Source organism: Rhinatrema bivittatum, chromosome 4 (assembly GCF_901001135.1).
Source record: "Rhinatrema bivittatum chromosome 4, aRhiBiv1.1, whole genome shotgun sequence".
NCBI lineage: Eukaryota > Metazoa > Chordata > Amphibia > Gymnophiona > Rhinatrematidae > Rhinatrema > Rhinatrema bivittatum.
In genome coordinates, this window is record NC_042618.1 from 196,929,241 (window position 1) to 196,947,824 (window position 18,584).

The window sequence follows — 18,584 nt, forward strand, 5'->3', positions numbered from 1 at the left end:
CTTGACTCAGGTGGGGAGGGTAGCCTGTGCTAGCACAAACAGGTAGTCAACTGCCATGAAAGCTTCAAGTCAGGGCTCACTAACTCTCTGTCCTCAGGCCTCTACCTTAGCCCTTCTCTCTGTAATTCTGAGCCTAAGACTCTCTGCCATAACTAGTTCCCCTAGTGCTGACAGCTGTCTCTACCCACTCTCATGTAAGACCCCAAGTTTCAAGCCTGCAGTTTGTCTCTCTATCCTTTCAGTGGATCAGGAGGTCCTGGTCTAGGACTGCTATTAAACTACCCTCAGTAACTGGGATACTGACCTATAAGTCTGGGAGATTTTACCTCTCATGATCATGGTTTACAAACACCAAAAGGAAGCACCTGAAAATAACTCTCCTTGCATTTCTCGTAAACTTTATTTATAGTTTCCTCCTAATCACCAGTGCAACTCAGATGCAATCCATAGCCATTTTTATTATTCATAATCCAAACCCATCTGGTTAGCACCATCGGGTCAAGCCCCCATATATTTTCTCTATCCCTTTTACACACAAATCTTTTCAGTATTTAGACTTGGAAAATACAACAAAGTCACTGGAATCTGAGCAGCCTCAAGTCTCCTAAGTTTCTTTAATACATTTTCTCTTTCACTTTCCAGGAGCCCCTCAGACAGGATCATTGTCTTAACTATGAGGCAGAGTGCACTTCTTTAAGGAGAAACCCAGAAGGCAAAACAGCTGGCCACTCCATCTTTCCCTTTCAATTTAAGACGCTACCCTAAATCAGGTAGCCAGCTGTACTTTTAACACCATAGCTTTCTGAGTTACAATCACTTAGAACTCTAGCCTCACACTAGTAGCAGTGCTTAAAAAAAACTCCCAAAACCCCCCCCCAAAATGCAGTAATCTCACAACACAACACCATTTCTCCTCTTCTCAATGCTATCTAAATCTTCTGAAACCCTTCCCTGGATCATACTTAATTCTCTAAGCTCCCCAATAACAAATGGGCTCTGATCACTCACTGCTTTTCAAAGGAACAGGACTTTAGTGCTGAAGCTGGCTCTGGCTCAGCTTCCTCCATGGCTTGGCTTGGGGAGGTTCAGCTGCTCTGTTGCCACTGTTCCTCCAGCTCCCACAATCTCCCCTTATGCTGTGGGAACTGCACCTCCTTTAAGCAGCTGACAACCAATCATTATAATGCTGAGTCACTCTGGTTCAGCTGTTCCTTGCTCTGCCTCTTTCAACCCCCAAATGCTAGGGGTTATGGGCATTGTAGTTCTCAATAGCAACCAATTTAGAGTCCACTCAAGCTAGTTTACTGCCAGGATGTCCTGTCTTATGGTCTATACTCCCTTGTCTAGCACAGGCACTACAAAAAAATTATACTACATCCTTACCATGAATATATGTAAACATGAGAAAGAGAAGAGCATATATAAATGCCAGCATATGGCGTACATCAGATTGTTATATTCAGAATGCAATACTTACAGGGCTGGCAGAGGCACTAGGAAAACTAGGCAGGGGCCTGGGGTGTCAGGGTCCCAGGGGGCAGCAGCAAGAGAGGAGACAGCTGCTGCCTCGGTGGTGGTAGTGGCAGCTCAGCAGCTGCCGGCAGGATATTTCACAGATGAGTGACCCGTCCATTGCGCCGCCCCCCTACTGGCTCGACCGCCCCTAACTAATTTGACTCGATCCAGTAGTCAGGTTGAGTGAGGATGGGCAGGTCGCTCATCGTTGAAATATGCTGCCGGCAGCTGCTGAGCTGCCGCAGCTGCGACCGTCTTTTCTGTCTTTCACCAATCCATAAGCGACCCGTCCGTCCTCTCCTGACCCGACTACCGGCTCAATTCAAACTAGCCGGTAGGGGGCAGTCCAAAGGGGGGGGGGGGGGGGGCGGGCACAAGGCAGAGGGTTTGCCTAGGGTGCCTAATACCCTTGCACCGGCCCTGAATACTTATATTTAGAAAAAGAGATTGGAAGATCTATGAATTTTCATAAAACTTACTGTAGGGATTCCATTTTTTGTCGTATGTGGAACTTTTACTTCTAAAGTCATATTGCAGCTTCTCAGTATCTGCAATGTTAGGCAAATCTATGCTCTCCAATAATCCATCCCAGGGTTAAATTTCCAAAAGGTTGCAATAGTAAACTGGGCTGCGAGGAGCTGCCCAACCAGTGACCTGACTTCCCAGGGACAACGGACCCATCCCACTTTCCCAAGAGACCAGCTTTGGAGTAATATGTTCCGAGATACCCCAAATCTCAGCAATTTCCTGTGTAACTTGAGACCGAAATTAATGAAACCCCTGGCAATGCCACCAATCATGCACATAAGAACCTGCCTCTCCATCACCTCTCCAGCAGTTAATATCATAGTTGATGGACATTTTTGAATAAAAGATAGGCGTGCGGTTTGTTGTATGTAGCAACTTAAGCATAAGGTTAACACATCTAGTACAAATAGAAATCTTATGTGCAGAAATCTACATACCTTTCCAAGCTGTAATGTCTAAAGAAAGACCTAAGTCTTCATTCCACGTTATCAATAGGAGACTCTGGGGTCCCAGCTCCAAATTTGCCTGCAAGTATCCCGCAGTATATGGCAGCAATACCCTTAGACTAGAGGTTGTTTAAAAAAGTTCTCCATACCATCCAGAGCACATAATGAGATTTTGAAAGAACAAAACAGCCCTGAAAATCTTGCTCAAATTGCAAGTTCTGCACATGAGCGGAATGGGAGTGAAGGGACAGCCCGACATGATAGGGTTTTCATAAACTGGAGCTATAGGAGACAGAGCTTCACAGTCCCTCCCCGGAAATCTGTAAAGGTTTGGGCCAGAATAGGGCTGGTTCTGCCACCTATTAGGAGATTCTGGAGGGAGGAAAGGAAGCATAGCCAAGTCCTGTTTCTAATTTTAATGCTATAAATACAGTCCAGTAAAGCTCAGCTTTTAAGATGGAGGATGTTGACCAAAATGCTAGAAGCCCAGCAGGCTTCCAGTTCTGGTTTTCACTCTTAATTTTCCTAATGATATTTCATCTCCAGACATGCAAGTCTTCCACATCCCACCATCTCCTCACTTTTAATCCCCCTACCCGAATGGCACACCAAGTAATTCAGGTCACCCTGACTGAGGAGCAGAGAGAGAGTTTTCTTTGAGACTTCTTGCACAGCGCCACTCTGCTGCCAGCAGAAGTCAGTGCACCAGTGGCAGCCACCTACTCTCGCCTATCACCTCTATGGTAGGTCTGAGCCTTGCCCGGCTACACTCAAACCAGTCTTCTGAACAGGAAGTGCTGCTCAGAGACTTAGGACACAATTGGTTCCTGAAAACCAGGTCTTAAGCCGAAATGCTATGTCCCACAAGAACAATTTATAAATGCAGTATTGGTTCCAACACCAGGGGCCAGTACCCTATTAGTACCAAAATAACCCGGAATTTAGTAATATTTAGTACTGTAAAAAGCAGTGATACATTTCAAAGCATTACACTTTCTTGCCTGAAGAGGAAAGTGCCAAGGCATGCCTATAGGACAGCGTTTCTCAACCTCTTCAAGCTCAAAGCACACCTACATTAACTAGAGATGTGCATTCATTTTTGCCGAATTGGAAAATTTCAACGAAATTGTCCAATTCAGCATGTTTCAGGGAGCCCGAAAAAGATCGGGATTTTCCCGTTTTTTCGCAAAAATTCATTTTTCCGATTAGTGCGCACTAACAAAAAATATTAGAATTTGTTACTTTTTGTTAGTTTTTGTTAGTGCGCACTAACGGGGCATCTCTTGCTGGTGTCTCTTGCTGCTGCAAGCTGCTAAGATCTGGCCTGGATGTGAGCATCAGGCAGAGGTGACTTTTCCGTGGCACAACTGATCAGGTCTGAAGTCTCACCAGTGAGCTATTGCGTACTGTTTGGGAAACACTGCTTAAGACATTGCACTGACACTGTTTGTTGTGTGCAAGCCAACCTCCACAGAAGAGGCAGTGTGGATATGAAGAAGACTCATATGGCCAAAAGGAAAGCTAGGGAAGCACTGAAAGCCCCACCAATTTTACTTCCAAATTCTAAAACAAAGGGAGATGGGGGCAGACACATACATGGACCAGTCATGATGGACCAACTCCCTCTGTATGCAAGTGCAGGATAAGGGAAAGGTCGGCGTGGTGTTGGCAGCCAGTTCAGTCAGTTACTCTGGTTGGCCACATGTGGCTGCCAGAGTTCCTTCACCGCTGCCACTCCCAATACTTAGAATAAGTCACATTCAGTGCTCCATGCATGCTTTTCCCATCTCGCTCAACCTGGGAATAGGATAGAGGCTGGAGGAGCTCAGAGGAGGAGGAGGCTTAGCACAGGGAAGCTGAGGAAGAGCTGTGTGCAATGTGTGTGGGGCACAAAGCGGGGACCCAGCTATCCATGCCCTGCATGCTGCCCATTATAATTACTATACTCCGGGGCTCGTGCTGTAGCTAGGAAAAAAGAGGCACGCATGATTACGCCTGCTCTCAGAAAGGAGCTCCCATACATGTAAGCATTACTTCTGGTGTCTCTTGCTGCTGCTGCAAGGTGCTAAGATCAGAGCTCAGGTGCTGGCCTGGATCTGAGCATCAGGCAGAAGTGACTTTTCTGTGGCACAACTGATCAGGTCTGAAGTCTCACCAGTGAGCTATGGCGTACTGTTTGGGAAACACTGCTTAGGACATTGCACTGACACTGTTTTGAGGAGAGGATGTCCCTGGTACTCTTCCTATTGACATCACATTGTGGTCTTCAGCACACCAATATATGCTGTTGGGAGACAATCTGGTGTTTATAAGTTGGATAATGGGTGTCAATTTAGAAACGTTGTAATTCTGAATCATTGTAACTTGAAACTTCTTAAACAAGGACTTTCTGTGCTGCAGTACACTGCATTATGGGCGAGTCATGGGGCCAGCCCTGTAACTCACTTTTAGTCTAGGTCTTGAACTCAGGGCTGGTGCGTCCATTAGGCAAACTAGATGGTCACCTAGAGCGCCAAAAGTTTAGGAGGGCAGCAAAATCCTGCCAGTACAAGATAGTGTAGATGTAGTTGTTTCCTAATAAAAATCCTAGTGAGTGACCTTATGGACTACTCCTGTTTTTTAATCTCAGTAAGAAAAAAACTTGCTGCATGGACAATCTGTTCCCATGAGGGTGCTCTTACTTTGCCTGTTTGCTCTTAGTTTGCATTTTGGAAGAGACGTCCATTATCTGCTATTAATCAAGTTGACTTAGGGAATAGCCACTGCTATTACTGGCATCAGTAGCATGGGATCTTCTTGGTGTTTGGGTACTTGCCAGGTACTTGTAGCCTGGATTGGCCACTGTTGGAAACAGGATGCTGGGCTTGATGGACCTTTGGTCTGACCCATTATGGCAAGTTCTTATGTTCCATTATAGGTGGTGTTAAACTGCATCTTGCAAGGGTCTCTTAGAATTTAACAGATTTCATGAAATCTTAAAAAAGAAGCAAATTGTGTATCAGTTCCATCTGTCATTTATGACATTGTCTCTGGTTATTTGCCAAGTAACTTCTCTATTCTCCCATAATGCTGGAAACTAGTTCCTTGTCATTAGTAACTGTACTAAAATCAATTCTGAATAGTCTTGGATGACTGGGAAACACATCGGCTTGTCATCCCAGTTCCCCTCCTCCAGCCCCAATGGCCTACTCATTCTGGGAAGGCGTTTGGGATGCAGACAATTGGGAAGCAGCAGGGAATGACCAGATGTAGGTACTTATCAAAGGTCAGGTCCTCCATGACCTGAACAGCTTTGTCCATCACTCCCTCCAATCGCAGGAACAATTACTGCACTGTATTACTGTGCAATCCCTCACTGCATATAAGTCTTGTTGATAAGAGAAGTTAGCTGTCACTAGATGCTCAGGTTACAGCTCTTTTTTTTTTTTTGCTAATTATAATTTCTTGCAGAATTGAATGGGCACTTGCTGATTTATTAAGAGAGAGGGCAAGCTTTCCCCCAGGGCTCTATTTCTGCTACCGCTGTAGAGGTTTCTTCTTCAGCTGGCTGTGGTCTTACAGAAGAAGATGAATTTCCCTTCCTCTATGTGGGAGGAACACAGACCCTCAATTCTTGAATAAGTGGAAGAAGTGAGTTGTGTAACCCAGTTGTCTTGGAAGCAGCTTGGGTTGTTATTGTTTGCCAATTGGTTTGGTGGGGTGAAAGCAGGTAAAGTATTATACTGGAGGAATATACTCCTTGTTCCTTCATTCGGGCATGCCTTATTGTAATCTGAGTTGTGAAAATGTGATGCTTGTTTAATCAATGGTGGTCGATTGTTACCCAATTATAAAGTGGATTGTATTTTTCTTACTAGGAGATAACTCCCAAGGGCAATGTAACTGTTTGCTTTCCAATTTAAGTAACTGTAACTGATTTGCCATAAACACAACCTTTCCTAGATATTCTCCATCAACTTTTGCCAAAAATCAGTAACAAACTCCAAGGGGTGCCGATGTATAAATAAGCATTTTTCTTAAATTTTAACTAAAGTTTTAAATTCAGAAAGTCTGTAAATTAATTTTGTTTCCTTTTCTTACTGTCGTTTACAAATTTTAACTTTTTCATGCTTATATTTATATTCAGGATAAACCACATTGGAAGTGGATGCAAAAAGAAAACAGAAAAAAAAAATAGCACAAAGGATGCTTCACGAATGTTATTTGCAATAGCACATGCCTTTTTAGCACCTGAAACTTAAATATTTGTTTTGCAAAAAGCTAAATTTTGTGTGCAGTGTTACATATATAAAAATGTTTTTCAATTTATATTTAATGAATTATTGTGATGTTAAATTATGCAAAGAAGCTCATTAACTATGAGTACATAGTAAATCAACAACCAAAAATAGCATTGCAAATGTGATTTTGACAAAGTTTTAACAGCACCTGAATGAGTAGTAATTAGTTTTAGTGAAAAATTGCATTAAAAGTACATGTTCTATTTTGCTAGCAGGCTTGTTTGTTTATAAGTCCCAAGAGCAAAATAACGCTGGCAAAAAAAACTAAATAGTGCTCACTATTTTTCTCTCATTAGTACATCGGCATCCCAGTATATGAGGGCAACAATATCTTGTAACCATGACTATTTTTAAAAACTTTTAATTGTATGATAATGGGTTGGATCTCTCACCTTAAACTAAAAAAAAACCAAAATAAAATTGATCATTCAGATGTGCTGCTAATAAACAAGCAGGCCGTTGCAATACAGTGTGCTCAGCTGAGTGAACTGGTTAATCTGTGGTTGGATGCATGCTTTGGATGCCCCGGAGAGGTTGATCAGCGTGCATTGGGAGAGTGGGCACTCCCAGCGTTAATATTGCGTTGGTCTGAAAGTGATTGAAAAAAAAAAAAGAAGCTGAGGCAGCATTCACAGCTCTGGAGGAAAGAAGTCTTAACCCATCGTTCAACAGTGACACCTGGTGACCACGTTTTGGGTCTATGTTGGCTGGGTTTTGAAGGGAGCCATGGCTTGTGGCCCCTGGTCATGTTTTTTGCTGTGTTGGCTGGGGGAGGATATAAAATTAGGGGGGAAAGCCCCCGGTGGTGATGCGTGAAAGCTCATGGTACCTGATCCCAGCCCTAGTTCCAATTGAGCTGAAGAGCAAAGGAGCAGGAGGGACCTGCCAAGCCAGAACTATTTCTTTGAATACAAATTATTTTTATTAGGGATGTGAATCGGGTGCCCGATCGTTCCCATTTTTGGGATCGTCTGGCCATGGGAAAAAATCATTTTCCCATGTTTCCCCGTTTTCTTTTAGTGAAAAATTGTTTTTCGGATTAGTGCGCGCTAACAAAAATAGCAAAAAGTAACAAAAATAAATGTTTTTTTGTTAGTGCGCGCTAACATGAGTTAGCGCGCACTAACCCGAAAAATGATTTTTACGAAAAATCGGGGGTAAAATTGATCGTTTCTTTCTTTTAACCGATTTCTAACGAATTTAGAAATATCGTACGATATTTCAATTCGTTAGAAAAATGATTCACAACCCAAATTTTTATATACAAATGTTTTACCAATAAGGTTACTTTCTTTGATTCATCAAAGATTTTAAACATTTTGTGCCCATATAGTGGGTTGTATGACTATTTGTGATTTTTGTCACAATTAACTTTTGATATTTTTGCCACTAGAGTATAATTTCCCAGAAATGATGCCTCCACAAGGTTTGATTTCAGGCTTGTGCAAGAGGCTGCCTGTGGCTCTCAGAGCACTGAGAATCTGCGCTTGCTGTTGAGTGATCTCAGACTGCCTCTGTGTCCGCCACTTGGTCGGGACCCTTGCTGAGGCCACCCAATGCTCAGTCTTGAGAAATCACCTGGCAACCTTGACCTGACAATGTCCACAACTAACCCTGCATCTCCTCCCTTATCCCTTACCTCTGCATTGCCAAAACAAGGAGATCTCAGGGGTGGGGATCATTTTTCAAAACAAACACAAGAGGACAGGATGCAGGTGTCCATGAATGTTCATCACCTGTCAGCATGCAGACCTGCCACCTATTTAAACCCCTCAGGCTAGGAAAGCAAACAGGATGGATATGTCCAGTGGAAGAAGAACTGCAAAAGGAAGTTCATATTTCTTTGCTTTTTTTTGGACAGGGGGAAGTGGGAGGTTTATGTCAGGAATAATTTGTTTCTAAAATAAATCTCCTGGGGTTAGAAGAGGAGAGTTGATCTGCTTCATTCCAAATTAACCTTAAAATAGACACTGCAGGATCTGGGACTGTAATCCTTTGTGTGAACATCCATGTCAGGGAGTAGGTTAACCAGGCTACAGGAATTCAACCCTACAGTGCAGCAGGGCTTCCAAACTGCAAGTCTACAGCCACCTTCCATGAATCAGAAACTCACCTTATTATCAGGCCGATACAGTAAAAATCGCGGGAGAGCGCACAGGAGAGTGGCCTGTGCGCACGATTCAGAAAAAAAAATTATTCAAATTAGGGCCCGCGGTAAAAAGAGGCGCTAGGGACACTAGCACATCCCTAGCACTTCTTTTTGGACAGGAGCGGCGGCTGTCAGCGGGTTTGACAGCCGACGCTCAATTTTGCCGGCGTCAGTTCTCAAACCCGCTGACAGCCATGGGTTCGGAAACAGGACGCCGGCAAAATTGAGCATCCGGTTTTCAACCCGCAGTCCGATTTTACATTTTTTTTTTTAAATTTTGTTTATTTTTAACTTTTGGGACCTCCGACTTAATATCGCCATGATATTAAGTCGGAGGGTGTACAGAAAAGCAGTTTTTACTGCTTTTCTGTGCACTTTCCCGGTGCCGAGAGAAATTAGTGCCTACCTTTGGGTAGGCATTAATTTCTAAAAGTAAAATGTGCGGCTTGGCTGCACATTTTACTTTCTGTATCGCGCGGGAATAACTAATAGGGCCATCAACATGCATTTGCATGTTGCGGGCGCTATTAGTTTGGGGGGGGGGGGGTTGGACGCACGTTTTCAATGCGCTATTACCCTTTACTGAATAAGGGGTAAAGCTAGCGCGTCAAACGCGGGTTAACAGTGCGCCTGTAAGTGGCATTGGATATCCATGCTAGTGTCAGTATCCTACCTATATATACATATATATATATATATATATAATCTGGATATAGGGGTGTGGGATACCCAGTTTAGAATGGGAATCCCATTTTAAGTGTGTATGTTCCCTGGATTTAAGCATGGTAAATAGTAAGAAATAGGGGAAGAGAAGGGAAGGCATGGCATTATTTCTGGTATAGTGTTGAGAAGCTTATAGTTTGAAGACAGGAGTACCAAGTTGTTCTCATGGTTTGTTTGGGGAGGGGGGAGGGGGGGAGCATGGGTTGGCCCATCAGCTCCCTCCTGCTCATTTGGAACATGCCCTAACTGGGTCAAGGCACTATAAATCCTTATTCACACATACCGATTCACCACTCCCCTGGCTGCCATTCAGCCCAGTCATGCAGCAACAACGCTACAGCTTTAATGCAGAGGGGGCCAAGACAAAATGAGCAACCACTGAAATTGTGCACTGTAAACCATTATATGTATTTATTTATTTATTTTAAAACATGTATATCCTGCATTATTGTGGCATCTACGTGCAACACATGCCCTCTTAGTGTCTGATTTAGGAAGGCTTTTCTCCCATTCTGTAAGAAATCAGCTTAGTAAATCTGGACTTTAGTGATCTGTTCAAGGTCACACTGTGAGTGGCTGGGAGGGGGATTTGAACCTGGGGCTCTGGCTTTCACTAGCTGTCCTCTGCCAGATTGCACCAAATAAGAAAGACATACAAAGCAGATTTAAATGCAGTCTGCTGTGTCACTGATGCAAGCGCTGGGCTATTTTTTTCATGCATAATGGTTTTCATGGGATGAAACTAAGACGGGGCTGAGTATAACAATAGTGCAACAAGAGTGTATGACATTGTACAGACTTCGGGCTCAGCGTTCTGTGTGGGTGTCGGGTCAGGTCTTAATCCCTTCTGTTTTCTCCCCTGACAAAGCAATTGCTTGCTCAAGGGATACTGTATTTGTTGACAAAATAGCAAGCTTTTATTCCAGCAATTAAAAAGGAGCTGCAGAAGCCGCTGACGCCTGTCTCTGCTGTGCAAACAAAGGATGCGGGGAGAGTTTGAACCACCACTGAAACAATACCAGCAGAGTCAAGAAACGCGCATGGAGACATTCCACAAATCCACTGTGCCTGAGAGCTTCAGAGCTACATAATGTATCTACCAGATTGTAAGTAACACAGTAATCTCCAGTGGAAACCTGTCAGAAGATGACTTGACTTGCTGGACTCATTTGAAAGGAAGGAACTTTATTACTAACTTGAGCTGGCAAGAAATCTCCTAATTTGGGCTTCTTTGGAAGAGGAAACTTTATCACTGTCTCCTGATAGATTTATGGGCCTGTCCTGATCTGGGACTGTAAACGAAGAGATTTTATCACTTTTAACTAATGTTAGCCAACAAGATATACTGATGTCAGGGTCCACCAGAAGGGGAAATATTATCACTGGATTGGGAAGACTGATTATCCAGGTGTTGTTTGGCAGGGAATATCTTGCGGCTGTCTTAGATAACCGTGGGGGAAGAGAGCAGAGGGTGAGGAGAGCAGGTGGGTTTCCTTGGGTGAGTTAGGGCAGTGCTCTGCTTTTTCTAGCAGACAAGTGGACAGGAAAGTGCTTGACAGCTGTCTAGGGAGCTGTATAGCTAACGTCTTACTCCATATGTTTTCCACCCCTAGGGAGCTGCAAACCTAACCTTTCTCCTGCCTGAAGGGCCATGGACATTGTCAGCACTGAGGGGGAGGGAGGGGGGGCATAAGCATGGCTTTGAATAGAAGACACATGGATATAATGTGAGTACACCGCAGGGTCCCATTCCAGACTGGTCCCCCATAACTCATTTGTGTTAAAAAAAAAAATAATAATAATAATTCACCGTTTCTCCTCCAGTGCATTTTGGTAAAAGGTGAAGGTGGGTGCCTATTTCCTTTTTAAAATGTGCTTCTGCAGGTGGTCATTCTCTGCTGGGAGAGGTGAATCTGCCGATGAAGGGAAATACCCTATTGTACTGCTGAAGTTACAGACACACTAGCACCCTCCACGCTAGTCCTTCACCACTGTGTTTACTGAATTGCCCTCAGCTTCTTAGGAAGCTGTACTTGGGTTTTTTTTTCCTCTCCAGATAGTAAATGGCTTGAAATCAAAGTTCCTTAATAAGTAATCATTTATTCCTTTCAAATAGAAAAAAAAATCTTATATTGAACCCAAACAAGAAATAAATATTAAGGAGCAATTTTCATTCTAACCACTTAACAGCAGAATCCACAGGTACCTTTTACCCATGGTCTTTACACCGTTTTTCAAAGTAAAAGTGCCCTAACTACATGCAGAGTTTGGAAAATCCAAAACTCTGTGTGCAGCTTTCTCCTCTGATCTAACCCCGCCTCGGGAACACCTTCACTGCAATGGCAGTAAAAGCACAGAGATTGTGGAACAAGGCACGTCCTTTTGCCCCATACATGTTTCAAAGAACCTACTTCCAACCTGCTTTTCTTGTGGAAATGGTTTTGAAAATTGCTTTCAAAAAGCAAAAAAAAAAAAATATATTTCATAAACTTCAACAAACACTACATACATCAAAATCCATATCTTTCGTGGGTTTGGGGGAAAGCAAAAAATTGCAAGTAGAATACAACGCTCACGTGGATGGCAATTTTCAAAGCCACTTACCAGGGCAAATTGGTCAGTCTGAAAAATCTCCTCTCCTCTCCTCTGCTGAAAGTGTGCGTGGGCTTCCACAGTATACGCACTTTTAGCTGGCTTATAAGGAGGCATTCCTGTAGCTGTCTTTAGGACAGAGGAGCACATATGATTTTGACATGTGTTCAGGCTCTTTTGTTGCCACTGGGCAAAAGTAGATAGTCTGCAGGTGCTTTTAGAGCGTACAATTTGTAACTGCTGATTTTCAAAGGGAAAAAGCACAGGTGGTTTCCCTTTAACAGTGGGCCACAAACAACCTGGGCTATTCAAAATATGTATTCACATTTTACAAGTCACATGGACAAAATCATATTACAGCTAGCCCATTGCAGAGATAGCTACAAAATAAAGCCTGAGAGAAAAAGAAGAAATATTTAAACTTATACAACTGGACTAACGTAGCTTCTAAAGAAAGAGGAGGACAAGATTGCCAAGATGGAGCCAAATAAAAAAAACAAACAAATATTGCACAAACACTGTAAGACAGAACAAATATCCAACATGGTGGCTAATCATCTGAACAAAGAAGCATACAGTATAAGGAAAATGGAATCTAACATCCAAATATCTTGAAATAAATGCACTCTGAAGGGTCAGCAGAATTTTCCTCCATAAAGGTAGAAGAGCTGATCTGGATCCCCAAATAGAAAAATCTCATTCTTGAATTTAATTTGACACTTAGCAGGATATTTCAAAACCAACTGGGTCATTCAACAAGCCACATTAGGGAAATATATGCGAAAGAGGTGGCCCTCTTTCTACCTCAGGCTCTCTCACACATCTTATGAGAGAAGATGTGTGAGAGAGCCTGCATGCATGTTTGTGTGTGTGTGTGTGAGAGAGAGCGAGGTTGTGCATGAGCCTATGTATGTGTGAGAGTGCCTGTGTGTGTGTGTATGAGAGAGCCTATATGCATGTGTATGTGAGAGAGGGTTTTTATAAGAACCTATGTGCATATGAGCGTGTGTGTGAGGGGGAGAGAGCCTGTGTATGTGAGAATATGTGTGTAAGCATGGATGTATGTATGAGAGAGAGTATGTGTGTGTTTGTGAGAGAGGATGAAGTTTGTGCAGCCCCCTCCCTAAATCCATGACATCTCAGGGTTACTGAAAATAATAATAATAATAAAAAAAAACTATGTATGGAGAGCGGGGATGTTTTAAAATTCGTATTAGTTTTAATTGTTGGGTGTTATTTGATGTGTGTTTTGAAATTTTTTATTGGTTTTTGAGAACTTTTTAAACATTTTTTAATTTAATTATTGAACATTGTTCTATTCATTAGTTGTTTTGAAATATATATTCTTTCTATTAGTATGGTTTACTATTGTTATTAATGTATAATATTTCTTGATTTTTATTATTGTTTTATGAGCAATGATGGAGTTTCTGTTTTTCCATTTGCACTGCATACAGAGTCTGGCTTCTTCCGATTTCCAGTTCCGTTTTTGTCTGCATGTTTCTATTTATAATTTATGATGTCTTTATTCTGTATTTGCTGATGGTCTGTCTGTGTTCTGCTTGTGCAACCAAGGTGAGGTATTCTGCTGGCATGTAGTTTCTGTGTAGGGATCTCTATAGCAGCTCAGCTTGTTCTGTTTGCCTAAAAGAAGGCATATTGGTGTTTTAAGGCCTGGTATGTTTGCAGTGTTTTTTCATAGGTAGGATTTTTACTGTTTGAGTGCTTGCACCCAGTTTTCATATGGGAGGTTTACTATATTATAATTGTAATTCAGTTTACTCATGGCTTTCTGATTATCAAGCCCACATCAAACACACTTTGCAACAGGCTTACTACAACATGGGTTTGAAATGTCTTTTTTGCAGGGTTTTCTGCTTGGCACCACAGCAGCATCAAATGTGCTGTTGTGATAGTTTTACCTCAGAAGACTATGAAAGCCCTTATTCATGTAAAATCTGATCTTTTAAATGTACAGTTCGTAATTGTGGGCGGCGAGGGCTGGGAGGGAGGGTTTCCAAGGCTCTAAGGTTGTCCTAGGGTGCCTGGTACCCTTGCACCAACCTGGAGAGAGTGCGCCACCCTCGGAGCCACAAATTCACCCAGCTCCCATTTCTCCAGGAGGCAGGTTGTAAGAGTTCCTGGCGGTGAGGCAGGGTTTAAAGCTTCCCGGAAATATTATCCCTGCCACTCTACCTGCCACTCCTCTGGGATTCCGCGTCCTGCTTCCTCCTCCTCCTGTAGCATTTTCAAATCACCATAAAGTGCCAGACTCCAAGGAGACTCTCAAGCCGCCCCCTGATCCTTCTGCATCAGAGACAATGCCTAGAATTTAGCTGTTTCCATTTTAGATCAATGAACTTTTCCGGTCTACGGAGTTTCTTCAATATTCGTAAATGACATACATTGTTGCTCTTTTTACCGAGAGTCGTGCAGAGTCTTCTTTTAGCTGAAAAACAAGGAAACTCCTTGCATTTGTTCTGAGCAGCATCCAAAGACCTTTCTAGACGGGCACACAGAGCCCTAATTCATGGTCTTCTGGACATCATAACAATCCGTCCCAGCCAGTAAACGTCTCTCTCTTGGTCTTTATGTTTGATAACACATGAAAGCTGGATCCTATGTGAATTTCTGGTATTTTTCCTTTAGACATGGAACTTAAATAATAGGTAGAACAGAAACACATGTATCCTGGTGTCTGCAGGCAAGTCCCAGGCCAACCAAGCTGACATAAATTTTACTCTCAGTAATTCAGAACTGCTCAGCCTTCGCTCTCCCATTGGGAAACCTTTCACCTTTTACTTTTGCTGTAGCAAACAAATGTTCTTAGTTCCCACAGGGAAACAGGTGGTTGCTCTTCCCAAGGGCTGTGGTTTATGCAGAGGTAGAAGTTGAAGCAAGTGGTTACAAAAGGTAACAGTATCTGGCTACAGTCATTTAAAGCCGATGCAGAACACAGAATTCACACTTCTCTCTTATCCTGCTTCCAAGGCCGCTGCAAGAGTATGTGGCGCCCTGATTGAAACTTCAATCATGCACCTGCCTCCACCCCCAAATTATTGGCAGCAGCTCCAGCACAGCATCCCCTTCTTTGGCAGTATTTACTCTCCACCCCCCTCTAAGCGTCGTGCTGGTGGGATTTTGCAGGCCCTCCAAATGTTGGTGCTCCAGGCGATTACCTAGTTTGCCTAATGGGAGCACTGGCATCTAATATGCATGCTGCTAAGAGCAGTGTGAGGATAGCTGGTCCTGCAGATGCTCCACAGCGGTGGTTCCCCTACCACCCTACTGATGGTGATGGAGGGGGAGTAGTTGAGAGAGCCCTGCTCAGTTGTGCCGTTGCTTCCCTAGCTCCAGCAGCAGCTAATTGGCTCATTGTGCTTTGAAAAACCAATCAGCTGCAGGAGGGAAGGGGGAAGCAGCAGCAGCAGCTGGGCAGTGCTGCCTCCCAGCTCTGGAGGCTGTAACAGAGAGGCAAGAGGGAGCAGGCACTGAGAAATGAGGGTGGGGGGCTGAGAAAAGGGAGAGCAAGAGGGGCAACTGCATGGGGCAGTGGCAAGGAGAACAAGGGTGATTGTGAGAGAGCAAGTACAAGATAAACAAGGCGGAAGCAAAAGAGACGTGATGGGGGAACCATTGTGATGGGGGGGGGGGGGGGGAATGAGCAAGGAGGGGGTGACAGCAGAGAAGATCAAAGTGAGGAAGGCATCAATTGTGGTGGGGGCATTGATAAGGAGGGTAATAGCCATGGGATTATGAAGTGAGAGACATACCTGGTGCAATACTGAAAAGCAGAGCCTCATATTCATGGATAAAATCCTAGTGATACACTCTTTCTTTGATAAATCTTCCTCCTTCACTCCTCCCTGGCCACAGAAACGTCCCAACTCCCTGCAGACAACTCCTCACTGTCTGACTTCAGAACCATTACCCCCAAAGAAGTGAATTAGCCAGTCCCCTAGTCCTCCGAGGTTCATTTGCAACCTAAAGCATAATCTAGCCCCGTGGCTGTCAAACATAATCAGTGGCATCTTATCTCAATGCTTGATGCCCAGCCTGCTTAAAGTTATAATCAAACCTATCCTGAAAAAATCAAGCTCAGATCTCAAAATAATGGAGAACTGCTGCACAGTCTCTAGCCTCTCCTTCTTATCCAAACTAGTTGAAAAGGTAGTCTACTTCCAACTCCTCGCCTTCCTTGTAGAAAGAAACATTTTGCATCCCCATTAATCTGGCTTCAGGAAAGCCACAGCACGGAGTCTTTTCTACTGGACATCACACTTGGCATTTACCTACATGCAGGTCAAGAGGGCAACTCCATCCTAGTCTTTTTGCAGCCTTGAACATAGTCGATCGCTCTTGATTCAGCGCCTAAGGAATATTGACATCATTGGTATTGCCCTTAGATAGACTGAGTTCTATTGGCTAGAAAAGATTCAAACTATCATGTGGACAAATGGAACAGTCCATTCTTAAAAACCTCATTTGAGGAGCATCGCAGGGCTCTGTTCTTTCCCCAATTCTCTTTGTACTGACCCACAGGGATGCAGTACCAATAGTGCCCTTAGAGTTTACTCCTTTAGCTAGGATAAGAGAGGTGGGGAGCATGGGGAGGCACCATTCAGTACAGCCTCTTCCTTTGAGGCTGCTGGGATGGCCGCCTCCCTGGAGAGGATCTAAATGCAGCTCTCTGCTGAATGACTGGAGGCAGTGCTTTTGGTTTTTGGAGTTAGGGGGCATGCAGGAGGCTTTTCCTGATTTGGATTTTGGGCCTACTCTGAAGACTAAGGAGGTCCCTGCCTGGTATCCCTGAGCAAAGTCCACAAGCTGCCTTTCCAGTCCACTCGTTGGCTGGCCGGGTTTGTTTCCAGGGTTGTTTTAGGGTTTTTTGCATTTTTCTTGGCAAGAAGACTGCAAGACCCTGGGGATTGCCTTGAGAGAGGACATGGGGAAACCTTTCCTTGTGGGGCCCAGGATAGGGAAGACCTGCCCCCCTGCAACTTCCTGGAGGACAGAGGTATGGTGGAAACCTGCTGCAGAGATCTTCTGGTGATTTTTTGACTCAATTTGAGAAGAGAGGGAGGAAGAGTTTTGCTACCCTCTTCCTTCCTTAGAGAAAGGAACATCGAGTTGTATGTTCCAGTGTAGATCCCTTTCATTGTGGGATTCAAGAGAATGAGAGTCATTGGAGGACTGTGAGTAAGACCAATTTGAGACCTATTGAGGACCTTCGATTAGAGACTTCACCCCTGGGGAGAGAGGAAATTGGGACTCTCTGTGCAAAGACTGTTATCAATTTTTACCAGCTTCGAAAGGGTTTCGTCCTACCTATGCCCAAACAACTTGGGAACCTCAACTTGGGAACTTCAGCTTGGGAACCTCATTTGTCCAAGCCTTGGAGGGTGAACATTTCCCCTGCCCTGGTAGTAAAAGACCCTTATACAGATAGAAGATGAACTGTAAATGGAATCAAGACATGTTATGGGGTTAAGAAATGTTTTGAACTGTGCCGTTACTTCATCTGATTCACCTTCAGTAAAGGTGAGTTTTGGGGGTTTTTTGGACACTGGCTGGAGCATCGCCTTCATGATGGAGCAAACAGAAGAGCTCTATGGAGTGGTTATCCCTATGGTTAACCTGATGATTCGGGCTCCCAAGACTTTCAGAGAATATTGCTGGATGGCTATGGAAATATCAGTGTTGCCATCCAGTTCTGGAGTTTCATCAGGAGCAGAGTCAGCACTGCCTAGTGAATCACATTACTCCTGTGGAAGAAGGCCTACTCCATCTGAGGTGACAGCCTTATCAGGAGTATCTGAGGCATTTAGCAGAGAGGACCTGCTGGACCAGTCACTACCCCCTAAGGTCAGGGATCAGTCTTGGGCTGTGCCAAGCCTCTTGGGAGAGAAACCAAACGTATCAAAGTGTCTCACAGCCATCGCCTGTTGGAACACAGAGTGCAAGCTATGTTTGGACTACAATACCCCTACATCTCAGTGCACGTGATGAATTTTATTGAAGAAAACAGGAATGCCTGGTTGGAAGAGCATGCCGATAGAACGATAATCAAAGACTCAACATATGTGTCATGATTATCGATGGACCTTGGTCCATAAAATTGCAGAGTTGCGCTGGGGAAGGAACATATACAAGCATGCAGTTGTATATCATCCTAGTGATGGAGACCAGCGCACCTACTCCAAGAACTGCATCCTTCCAAATGAGGTTACTATAAGGAAAACAAACCCCCAACGATTACGAACCCAAGCCAACGATTACGAACCCAAGCCAGAGGATCCTCCTGTTGAGTTGATTGTCCTTTGAGGTGCGGCTGATATAAAGACTTTAACT

At 43.8% G+C, this 18,584-nt stretch overlaps 1 protein-coding gene across 4 annotated transcripts in view; it reads right to left on the reverse strand.

The window, feature by feature from the left end:
• SEMA3G (semaphorin 3G) overlaps window positions 1-18,584 on the reverse strand; it is a 245,812-nt gene that overhangs the window by 215,704 nt on the left and 11,524 nt on the right. The window contains exon 1 of one of the 4 annotated variants that reach the window (XM_029599503.1): window positions 1,009-1,100. The exons of the other annotated variants lie outside the window; for them this stretch is intronic. The gene's annotated coding sequence lies outside the window, so the exon portion shown is untranslated. Of the gene's footprint in view, window positions 1-1,008; window positions 1,101-18,584 lie in introns of those variants that run through there. 4 annotated transcript variants of the gene reach the window in all.